The sequence below is a fragment of the Polypterus senegalus genome, chromosome 6, assembly GCF_016835505.1.
Source record: "Polypterus senegalus isolate Bchr_013 chromosome 6, ASM1683550v1, whole genome shotgun sequence".
In the NCBI taxonomy this organism is placed as follows: Eukaryota; Metazoa; Chordata; class Cladistia; order Polypteriformes; family Polypteridae; genus Polypterus; species Polypterus senegalus.
The window spans coordinates 78,110,134-78,122,945 of NC_053159.1; the positions used below are offsets into that span (position 1 = coordinate 78,110,134).

At 36.5% G+C, this 12,812-nt stretch overlaps 1 protein-coding gene across 4 annotated transcripts in view; it reads left to right on the forward strand.

Annotated features, from left to right (window-relative positions):
* The window catches only part of slc4a3 (solute carrier family 4 member 3), a 274,743-nt gene that overhangs the window by 96,675 nt on the left and 165,256 nt on the right, over nucleotides 1-12,812 (forward strand). Inside the window, exon 1 of one of the 4 annotated variants that reach the window (XM_039756393.1) lies at nucleotides 11,469-11,546. The exons of the other annotated variants lie outside the window; for them this stretch is intronic. The gene's annotated coding sequence lies outside the window, so the exon portion shown is untranslated. Of the gene's footprint in view, nucleotides 1-11,468; nucleotides 11,547-12,812 lie in introns of those variants that run through there. 4 annotated transcript variants of the gene reach the window in all.

Here is a 12,812-nt window from a genome sequence, read left to right on the forward strand (position 1 = left end):
GGTTAGTACGTTTGAAAGAGATAATGCTGCTGCAATAAATTATTTCATCGAAGGTCGTGCACAATCACTGAACCACCATGTTCAATAACATGCTTTAACTCCTATCAACATTAAAATGATACCAAGTATACATCTCAGTATTTAAATTATTCAGAGAGCTGTAATATTCCGAATGTAATGGATTCTGTGTCCTGTCGGAGGAAGAGAAAGCCCGGAAGCACGTAGTGATTCACACACATAGAGCACATAGAAGATCAAATACAAAACAAAGCATTTAATGTGCTACTTTAGTTATGATGGGATTTAAGAAACTAGTAAATTAAACGATTTTAAGATGAAGTTTATGATGTTCTACTTTAATGACAAAATAAACTACGTAATTAAAGTGGAAATTTTGAGATTAAAGTTGACATTTCATGCTTTTCTCCTACTGTGTGCCTATTTTTTTTTTCCTCTGTACCCTAATGAGCTTTCATATGACACTCAGACAGTGGGCTACGACTCTCCTTTTCACAGCAACTTTGATATCTGACTTTTTTTTTATTTCGGGCACACTTTGTGAACTTCAGCTTTCGAGTTTCTCTGACACTCTATGTGACTCGATCAACTTCCTTTTGTTGTTTACCACTGTTTAAACCAACAAATAGTATGTTTTTCCTTGCCTCCACTTGGTATTCGCTAAAATCCTTGTATTTCCCCCCGTGCTTTTGCCATTGCCTTTTCACAGAACGCTGAGCTTAAGGGCTATTTATATTGATTTGCATATTCAAAGAGGTGTAGTTCTGGGAGGAGACGGTGCGGGACAACAGGCGTGTGCATGAGCGTTACTTTTCACGCTGACCGGGATTTATGTAGAAGAAGAATGTGGAAGTTGGGTAACGCACAGATTTATGCATCTGGATTTTTTTGTGCGTAAGCACATTTCCGCTTTTGTGCTTACACCATGTTATAGTGTGAATTCTACACACGGCGTTATGCATGAGGCCCCAGAAGACCAACTGCATCATGGTCCCAGTTCGTATTCATTGTTTTGTTGTTTCCTGTGACCCATAAAATCAGACTAGATAAGTCTTCTTATGTTCTTTGGTGTTGCTGTTTATTGTTGCTCAATAATCAAGCCATTGACCGTTTTAATTAGAGAGGACTTAAATTCCAGTAAGTTAGCAGATATATGCTGGAGGCCTTACATGGCATGCACTTTAAAGATAATCAGTGTTCAGAAGGAATGGGGCAGGGTGGAGCTGCAGCATCCTTTCCCACACAGCATATAAGTTTGTATATGTCACAGAAAGTGTCTGTTTTGTGCGATGCTGGTCTGGTAGCATTCTCCATGGGTAATTTCTTGCATAATCCATACTGGAGCATTAGAGTGACCCTTTGATTACCATGGGGTACTTTGCACACTGCCCTGTATAGATGGCAATCCATCAAGGAGCAGTTTTACAGTTGTCATTGTATGCAATGAAACCTAATACATAAATCTATGAAGTTTACATGGTCATTAAACCAGCTGAAAATCGAATCCAGGCCCCTGTAGCTGGAAACCAGCATGACTAATGTGCTGCCATAGTGCACCTTTTGATAATTTTATTATTTTAAAGTAGGCAGCAATAACAAAATGGCAATAGCTATGCTTTAATATTCTGCAGTAGCATACTCATATTTGTCTATTACAAGTTATTTTTAAAAAATTGTTTTGTTGCTTTGTACACAGCTTGTGGCTTAAAGGAAATGCTGACTCTCATTTTGAAATGTCAAAAGAAGATTTTGTTCTTGGAAATTTAGCAGTAAAGGAGATGTATAGATATTAATACCAAAGAGTAGGATCTTTGTAAGTCGGTTTTCAAAGTCTAAGAATGTAAAAAAAATGTGATGAAGGGTGGTCATTATTAAACAGAGTGGACCATTAGTATGAAGTTTAAATGGCTATTTATTTTAGCTTTCTCCCAAGTAACTAAGAATTCCCAGTGATCCATTATTTCAATAGCAGTGTCTCAGTCAGAGTCTCACAGTGATGGAGGGATTCAGCTTCAACCTTGTGGTACACAATGGAACACATTAGCTACTATGCCATACTGCTGATTGACCTTACTATTACATTTTAAAATTAGAATTGTAATATAAAAACCTTATTATCAAAAGGAAGAAAAGCTGCATAATATCCTCCAATTAAGGTGACTTGCCTACAATATATAATATGGGGTTATGCCAAGAAGCAGAACATGACGACGTGAATCACATGCAATATTAAAAACAGTGATAATAAAAAGTAAATGAAACATCTACTGTGTTTTCTCAATTTATGTCAACCACATAGAGTGCTCATCATATGAAAAACATATTGTCTGAAAAATTTTATTTCATTATTTTTTTTATTGAATAAATTGCTCATTATCATTTTAAATGACCCAATTACCAATTCCTCCCAATTCAGTCACAGTACTTTCGTTACCAGGATACATAGAACAGCAGTAACCAAAGCAACTCTGCAGATGCTGGACTGCGTTCTACTGATATAGATGTACTTTGCTGTGCATGGCTTGTATCACACTGCTGCCCTGGGAATGTCTTTAAACCCAAGGAAGAGGTGATATGTGTGCCTAATTTAAAGAAGTTTAATTCACCACTATGATCCTTATGACAGAAATCAAATTAGCAATTAAACACATAAACACAATATATTATTATATTGATGTGGTTATTAAATCCTAATTATATTGTGAGCCAGATTTTTCTTTTACAGAGTCATATGGTGTTGGAGCTCATCTTATAGCATCACATGCAAGACAAATAAAAGATCTACTACATCTGCACTTACCTTCTCTCATTTGTTCCCGCTCTTATTTTTTTCATTTATTTGTAACTTCTGCAGAAAGACCACCAAAAAGAATGTTTTTGCAGTTATCCACTTCAGTCAGTAATACCTAAAGTTCACATTTACTGAATTTTAGTTTTCTGCTTTTTCTCCACTGTTCTCCAATGTAGTAAAGACATCACTCAGGAACATGGTCAAATATATATGGTGAGTAGTCTGTCAGACAGTCATTATCCATCCATCCATCCATCATCCAACCCACTATATCCTAACAAAGGGTCATGGGGGAGCCAGAGCCAATCCCAGCCAACTCAGGGCACAAGGCAGGAAACAAACCCTGGGCAGGGCACCAGCCCACCACTGGACGCACACACACCCACACACCAAGCACACACTAGGGACAATTTAGGATCGTCAATGCACCTAACCTGCATGTCTTTGGAGGAAACCCAAAAGACACGCAAACTCCACACAGGGAGGACCTGGGAAGTGAACCCAGGTCTCCTAACTGCAAGGTATATATGGTGATTAGATCATACATTTTCAAAAAAGATGTTTTTAACCCATATATGGTTACTGGTGGGTGTTGATGGGGGGTAGCTAAAATATGCATGAGTTCATAGTTTTAAGTTGATTTGAGATTTACAAAAGGATCATGGAATGGAATGTGGCCTACAAAATACTTTTATAAATCCAAATTTGAGTATGCAATCTAAGCAAGGGTTTGTACATGAAGACCTAGATCACTGTCTCCAGCATCCTCATTTATTCACTCACTAATATAGGAACAATTTAGGGTCACCAATCACCCTGTTTTTATTGTCAACATTTACTTCCTGTGGACACACAACCAGTAAGACGTGTGACACCCATAAGTGCCAGGATCCCATCGGACCTCCATCCCTGACTTTTACTGTTTTGTTTCTATATTAACTGTTCCTATTTGTTTACATTTGAGTTTATTGTTAATTATTTTCTCTCGGAATTTAGTTATTTTCCATTGATTGTAATCTTTTTTGCTGTTCTTTAATAGCTTTTCATCTATTTTGATTTGTTCAATATAGTTTTATTGTTTTCTGCTTTTATCCCTTGATATTGAACTTTTATCATTAGGATATTGACTTTAAACTATGTCTTGGTTCAGTTAAGGATTTCTGCAAGGTAATTTGCCATTAATTGTGTTTCTTTTTTATGTTTTTGGCATTACTTTTTGGGGTAAATCACAACACAAATAAACAAAACAGGTCGGAAGGAAAAATAGCACTTAATCAAACTGTAAGACTAGATACCAAACTCCAATAAAATGCCAAACCCTATCCTTTTAAGTACAAAAATAATTAGAAGAATTTCATTTTGTGGTTTCATTTTGTTTTATAAGTTATATTTTATCATTATTAGATTAGATTACATTAGATTAACTTTATTAATCGCGTAGGGGAAATTCAGATGCATACAGCAGCAGAAACATAAAAACACAAACTCAGACACAGACTCACAAGACAAATAATACAGCCACTATCAATCGATAAATAAATAAATGTATGTATGTATGTTACGCAGATATTTCAAACATCCACGTGGAGGAATGAGCCTCTGGCTAAAAGTGCTCCAAGAGAGCACCTCCTGGAAGGGATGGAAGGGATTTTCCATGATGTCATCCAATTTTCTGCTATAGCTTCCACTGTGTCCAGGGTTTGCCCTCAGATGGAGCAGACTTTCCTGATCTGTTTGTTTGGGATTTTGTGCTTCTTTTGTGCTCAATATTTGTCCCCAGGAGACCATAGCATAGAGCACCACACTGGCTACTAGGGACAGATAGAACATTTCTAGCAGCTTGCTGCACACTTCAAAACATTTGAATCTCCTTACCAAGAACAGTCTTCTCTGGCCCTTCTTGTACAGAGCCACTGTGTTCCCAGACCAGTCCAGTTTGTTGTTTATGTGAACCCCCAGGAACATGTAGCTCTGCACCATATCCACATCCTCCATCTGAATGGTGACTGGTATCAGAGGCTTCTTGGCACACCTGCAGTCCACCACCAGCTCTTTTGTCTTGCTGATATTGAGTTGCACATTGTTATGCCTGAACCATAAGTCAAAGTCCTCAACAACCTTCTTGTACACGGACTCATCTGCATTATTAATGCAGCTGATGATGGAAGAGTCATCTGAAAATGTATGTAGATGGCAAGCGCTGGTATTGTACTGGAAGTCAGTTGTGTAAACAGGAAGCTCCCTGAGGTGCTCCAGTATTACACACCATCATTATATTTTTTTGTTTTCTAGAACATCAGAGTTCAAAATTCTAGATACATTCTGAATAAATCATGACTGCTTCCATGTTGGTTGCTTTGGTTCTGTGGATTATTTTGAGTTTAATTTCCTTGATTCCTTCTACTTTTTCAGATAAGAGTTCAGGGTTATATTATGACAATTAGTTATTTATTTAAGAATGTTCTGATATGTTATTAATATTCTAGTTCTGACAGTGAAAACTGAGCAGATGAAGGATTTTAAGTGAACCAGGAGATGGATCACTAGCCTAAATAATAGAAAAGAGTAATAACCAGGAAGTCAAACTAATAAAATGAATTTTAAATGTCATTTAAAACACACAACCCTCTTTAGCTTATTCACAATCTCAGGTGATGCTAATTTTTAGATGACTTAATGTCACATACCCTCCAGTGTCATACCCCTAATAACTGATCATCTTTTGTAGATGATAGCACCACAAAATCCTTTATTTGCAGAGCAACCATAATTCAGAGTCAAGATATTCAAAGGCCAAAACCAGCAGTTCAAACCATAGAATCACAAAGGAGACATTTCGGAAATGTAAAATATTGTTGGGTCAGAATTTTTCACTAAAGTAGTTATTGATGCCATCCGAGTCACCTGAATGGATAAGTCAAGATTTTGCAACTAGGTCTTTTGATGGCTTTGATCAATAAATTACAATGCAATTTATGAGTGTTTTAATGAGCCCTTATGTAGAAAGAGCAAATTTCCCCTTTAATTTTTTCCCAGCCTCACCCCCCCCCCCAAAAAAAGCTAACTTATAATAATGAAAAGGTTATGCAGAAATTTCAGAAGATCTATTTTACAAAACAAATTGCAAATAATTGAATATTGCCTAACAAAATTGTACAGATTATTATTCAATGTATATCATTCGGGACATTGTATTGTTTTGTAGTCTTCCTGTGAATATAATTCATGTGCAATGTTTTTCTAATTATTCCATACTTGTGTAATCATATACATTTAATGTAGTACTTTTTATATTTAAAAAAAAAATGGTCCTAATGTGAAATGAAAAAATATCTAGAAAATAGAATATCAGCATGATACCATAGAACTGCATGAGAGTTCCTCATATCAAGACATGTTGTCCTTATTTGGAATGTATCTCATTTTTTTTTTTAAACCAGCACATTTGATGGGCACTGTGATAGGTAAAAATTCATCCATCCATCCATTTTCTAACCCGCTGAATCCGAACACAGGGTAATGGGGGTCTGCTGGAGCCAATCCTAGCCAACACAGGGCACAAGGCAGGAACCAATCCTGGGCAGGGTGCCAACCCACCGCAGGACACACACAAACACACCCACACACCAAACACACACTAGGGCCAATTTTTTATTGATTGATTGATTTATCTGTTATATTGTTAGCATAGCACTTCCTTTTATTTTGTTTATATCAAAATGTTTATCTCTGTAATAAAATAAACCATAAATAAAATGAACTGATGATCCTTTAAATATCTCTGTTCTGTAGTAATTACTTGCTTTGACAGCATTAGACTTAAAGATTAAAGACCTATAGAGGCTAGAAATTTCACAAAATATACAGAAAAATGCCATGAACATTGCCAGAGTTTAAAATGCAATTTCATCGTAATCACTCTGTTTGATAAATTTATTTTGTGTCAACTACTTATACATGAGAAGGAAAGGGTGCATAAGACACATTTCTAAAAATGTTGACAGTTTTTAAATTCACCTTCATATACGTGCTATAACTTTTGTGAGACATTTTTTCATTTATTGCATTTTTTTCATTGAATGTCTGAAAAGAATTTATTTAAGCCATAATCTGTCACATGCATTTTGACACATTTCAGTAACCTTTGTCCAAAACGCAACTTAAGTAATGGGGTCTAAGAGGTTGCATTTTGCTGATGTTTTCAATCAGCCAGTGCTATCTGTAGACTCCAAATGGCCAGGTATATTTTTAACACAGCTAATCCAGCTAACCTTTTAATGCATCCGACCCGGTCAGCCCAGGGTGACCTCTTCCTGACTTAGGTCATGGGTCATTATATAAGACCAGATGCCGCTTATATGGTGCTAGCTAATATTGTACCACTGGCCTGCCTCACCCTTTACAAAACCTAAGACACACTGACACCCCTCAGAGTTGCCCACTTTGGTCAAGTTAGATCAATCTAACTTTGTTGTGTTTTCGCTTATAAAACAACAAAACAGTCAGAAAGGTTCTCAGGAAACTCAGTAATAGAAATTTACTTCAACTTAAAACAAAAATATATCACCAGTTCAGAAAAAAGCATGCAGTTTTAAATGCTGCTTATTGAACATTCACTCTGTTGGCAGTAAAGCTGTTTTGGTAAATGATATTATATTAAGTACAAAATCTGATCTGTGTCTTCTCACTGAAACCTGGCTTAGTAAATTTGACACTGTTCCCCTAGCTGAGGCATCACCAGATGGATACTCATTCCTTCATAAGTCTAGAGATTCTGGTTAAGGAGGAGGCCTTGGAATAATTCATTGTAACAAAATGCAAATCACATCTAAAAATGTAGGCGACTCTACATCCTTTGAGGCATTCATTTTAAATATTAAAACAGATTCCAACACAATTATAGTGCTAGTCTACAGACCACCAGGGCCATATTCATTGTTCATGACTGAATTTAGCAACCTTTTATCTGATTTGGCTATAAATTATGATCACGTAGTACTGATGGGGGATTTTAATGTACACATTGATGTGGAAACTGACACTTTTAGCAAATGTTTTACTTATTTGTTAAATTCAGTAGGATTTTGTCAGATTGTCAAAGGTCCAACTCATAATCATAACCACACATTAGATTTAATTATAACTTACAAAGTTGAAATTCAAAATTTAAATATTACTCCATTAAATTAAGTTATTTCCGATCACTTCTTAATTACATTTGATTTAGTCCTGCCCTTGCACTCACAGATTAAAACAAAACAGTGCGACATCTAGATTGTAATTCTGCTTCAAAATTTATAGATACTTTGAGTAAGTCGAGTGTAATTGTGGAAAACCATTTAGATCAGTTAACATCAAATGTAAACGTGGAAAACAATTTAGATCAGCTAACATCACATTATAATGTGACCTTGAGAGATGCTCTGGACACAGTGGCTCCCCTCAAACAAAAGTGATCAAAGCACATAGAAACTCTCCCTGGTTTAATGAAAACACTCGAGCTCTTAAATTAGAGTGTCGAAAACTGGAGTGCAGATGGAGAACAACAAAGCTACATGTCTTTCAAATTGCATGGACAGAGAGTGTTAAAAATATAAAAAAGCCCTCTTTAAAGCTCACTCAGAATACTATTCTACATTAATAGATAGCAATAATAAAAATCCTTGGGTACTGTTTAGAACAGTGGCTAAATTAACAAATGGGAATTCAGATCAACAGTGCAAAATACCAACAGATATTAGCAGTACAGACTTTATGAACTTCTTCAATGAGAAAATTAAAAATATAAGATCCCAGATCTCAGCATCACAGTACAAACCAAATACTAGCTTAGCAGACCCTGTCTCACATTGCATTCAGCACTTTAGTAATTTTAATCCTGTAACTGAGCAGGAAGTCTTAACTTTAATTTCTAAAATGAAGCCCACTACTTGTTCCCTAGATCCAGGTGCCAACAAAACTAGTAAAAAGTGCAATGGATGTTAGTGCAACGCCTATTCTAACCATTATCAATAGTTCATTATTGCATGGCACAGTACCTGATGCACTAAAAGTGTCAGTCATTAAACCATTACTTAAAAAGTCAGACCTAGACCCACACATACTAAATAATTATAGGCCTATTTCAAATTTACCGTTTCTCTCTAAAATACTAGAAAAAGTAGTCACCAGTCAGCTTCAGTCACACCTTACGCATTACAATTTATTTGAGAAATTCCAGTCTGGTTTCGCACTGGTCATAGTACAGAAACGGCACTAACGTGGGTTGTAAATGACATTCTGATATCCTCTGATGAAGGAAACTTCACTGTAATTATGTTGTTAGACTTAAGTGCAGCATTTGACACCATTGAACATTCTTTTTTACTGCACAGACTAGAAAATAATGGGCTTACGGACCCCATGCTCACTTGGTTTAGTTCTTATTTATCAAATCAATTCAAATATGTACAGAAATGTGCTGACAGTACTCCATCATTATACACAGAAGTTCAATATGGTGTCCCACGAGGCTCAGTACTGGGACCTTTACTGTTTTCACTTTACATGCTTCCACTGGGATCTATCATTAGGAAACATAATGTTAATTTTCACTTGTACACAGATGACACCCAGTTATACCTTTCATTTAAATCAAATGAAGTTTCTCCGATGTTGTCTTTAATTAGTTGTGTTAGTGAATTAAAGGAGTGGATGAATGAGAACTACTTGTCTTTAAATACAGATAAAACAGAGATGTTAATTGTTGGAGGGAATGACGCTGATCACAACAATATTTTGTCATCATTTAACTCAGTTGGAATCCCAATTAATTTTACTGAATCAGCCTGCAATCTAGGAGTTATCTTTGACTCTAGCATGTCATTTAAAGCATATTACAAAGTTGTCCAAAACATGTTTCTTACATCTTAAAAATGTTGGGAAATTAAGGCGCCTTCTAAATAAACAGGATTCTGAGAAACTAATTCATGCAATGCTGTATTCACTGGATGTTCAAACTGTTCTTTATACAGCCTCCAGTTAATCCAAAATGCTGCTGCAAGAATTATTACAAGAACAAGAAAATATGAACACATAACTCCAGTTCTTAAATCCTTACACTGGCTCCCAGTTAAGTTTAGGGCAGATTTCAAAATCCTCCTTTTAACATATAAAGCATTAAATGGCCAAGGTCCGGCTTACTTGTCTGAACTTATCATGACTTACAAACCAGAGCGCACATTAAGATCTCAAGATGCCGGTCTGCTTATGATTCCAAGGATTAATAAAATAACAGTGGGAGGTCGAGCTTTTAGTTACAGGGCCCCTAAACTGTGGAATGGTCTTCCTGCTACTATAAGAGATGCCCCTTTGGTCTCAGCTTTGAAATCCCGGCTGAAGACTCACTACTTCAGTTTAGCATATCCTGACTAGAGCTGCTGATTAACTGTACATACTGCATCTCTGTTGTTAGTCATTAGCACTAAAACATAAGTAACATGATAGTTATAATTGGATACTAACCCTCACCTATTCTGTTTCTCTTCTCGGTACTCAAATGTGGCACTTGGTGCCACGGCCCACCTGCCAAGTTGTTTTGCCTCTCCTAAGGTAAAGTCATCCCTGATGGAGGATCACAGGAATCATGGGAAAAAGGGGTCCTTTCGTCGGATTAGTGCTATTTAAGCTGTGTAATGACCAAATGGGGGAGGCAGCTTGATGGATGAGGTCTCCAGGACTCTAAACAAACGTACTTCTAAAATTTTAATTTTTATACTGTATTGAGGATTTGTTCTGTTCTGTGTATTGTACTGTATTGTATTGACCCCCTTCTTTTTGACACCCACTGCACACCAAACCTACCTGGAAAGGGGTCTCTCATTGAATTGCCTTTCCCAAGGTTTCTTCCATTTTTTTCCCTTCAAGGGTTTTTTTTGGAAGTTTTTTTCTTGTCTTCTTAGAGAGTCAAGGCTGGGGGGCTGTCAAGAGGCAGGGTCTGTTAAAGCCCATTGTGGCATTATTACATTATTGTATTGTAATGTTAGGAGGATGGCCCAGGGTAGTTCCAAAGAGCTTAGTCCTAACATTGGAAATTATGCCTGGGATAGTCCTCAAAATGCTTCCTGACCATGCCTAAAAAAAACCCCTTTGGCCCTTTGCTAATTTAACTTGAAGATAGGTTATGAAACAGAGGCAATGTTTATTTGATTTTTTTTTTGGAAAGGTGTTTAAATCTCCTTGATGAACAGACAGAACCTTTCCTTACCTAGACCTAGTAGGCCAGGCTCCTCACTACCCCACTTCGAACACACATTAACTCACACATTATAAACATCACATATGTCAAAAATAACAGGATTTGAAGTAGAAAAAAATCTCAAACTTATTGGAATTAACTTCACCTTCACTTTTGTTATTTTGTGTATTTTAATAAATGTAACAAACTGATGAGAACAACGTGACATCTGTGGTAAATCAACTTTCTTTTGATAGTGCAATTAACGAAGAATTTGAATTTTGAATTAGAATTTGAAAAAGGTCTATGCCACGTTGCATATTGGCACCAAATAAAATAAAGGGTGGTGCATTCAGGTTTTGTTGCTGTATGGTTGGTGTGTTTTTTGATGTATTATATCTCCAACAGTGGCTTCGTTGTCATCCACATCTGTGTTGGTGTTATGGGACATTGCAGAATCAGACTGCAAGTTGCCGCCAGAAGTGATGATATTTACTTTTTCCTGATCTGACTATCTGTAAGGTCAGTCAACACTGCAGTATTCATGGGTTTTTAAAGCGCTTGTGAAAATCATAATTTTGCCTGATTATTTGAAAATGTAAGCATAGTTTTCATTAAAACAGCATCTTTTGTGTCGGTTTTTCTTTTTCTTTTCTTTTTGTTGCAGCACTTGGTTCTCATTTTGAATGACTATCCAAGTGCAATCTTCTTAATGTGACTTATAGTCATCTACTCAGATGTTGCCCCACCCATATAAACCAACCATGACTCATATTTCTTTTTTGAAAGTTCTTAAGTTAGGTGTGATTGAATAGGTTTTAATGAAAATGGGATTGGAGTGTGTTTTGGATATTGGATGGCTGAGTGTTGTATAGGCAGAAATGGGGACTTTTCCTGTTATTAGGCATTTTTTCTCACATATGCTGAGGCTCCTTTGCGAGAACAAGTGCACCCAAGTCACCATGATGGTATATCCAGCCATGCTAGTGCGGCAACTAGGGTTTTGTTTTTGTCAGTTTGATACTTTTTGTACTTCCTCGAGTTATCCCTTCTTTTTAATATTTTGTTAATAAAATACTTTTTGTGTACTTTGGCCTCCTTGGCATTCATTCTGGGGTCATAAACAGATCAAGAATGCCTCTTTCATCCAACCTTTCACTCTTTATGTGTGTCTGTGTGTGTATTTATATCTATACTAATAAAAGGCAAAGCCCTCACTGACTGACTGACTGACTGACTGACTGATTCATCACTAATTCTTCAATTTCCGGTGTAGGTAGAAGGCTGAAATTTGGCAGGCTCATTCCTTACAGCTTACTTACAAAAGTTGGGCAGGTTTCATTTCGAAATTCTGTGCGTAATGGTCATAACTGGAAGCTATTTTTCTCCATATACTGTAATGGAGTTGAGTTGGATGGCCGCGGGGGGGCGGAGTTTCGTGTGACGTCATCACGCCTCCCACGTAATCACGTGAACTGACTATCAACGCAGTACGTAGAAAACCAGGAAGAGCTCAAAAAGCGCTGACAATACCATTCTGAAAATGTACTTAAAGTACTTAAACTACCACTTTATTTTTAAGTCTGCCCAATTTTAACCAGGGATGATATTTTTGTTTTTGTTTTAAATTCAAATGTAGTTTAAAAGCATTTTTTTTTCAGAAATTAAAAGAGCTTGAGTTTACAATATTCATGTCCATGTCTATTATTTGATTCTGTCGCCCACTAAAACCCTTTTAAATAAAAAAAAAACATTTGCAATTTGGGGCAAATTTACATGTGCGATTAC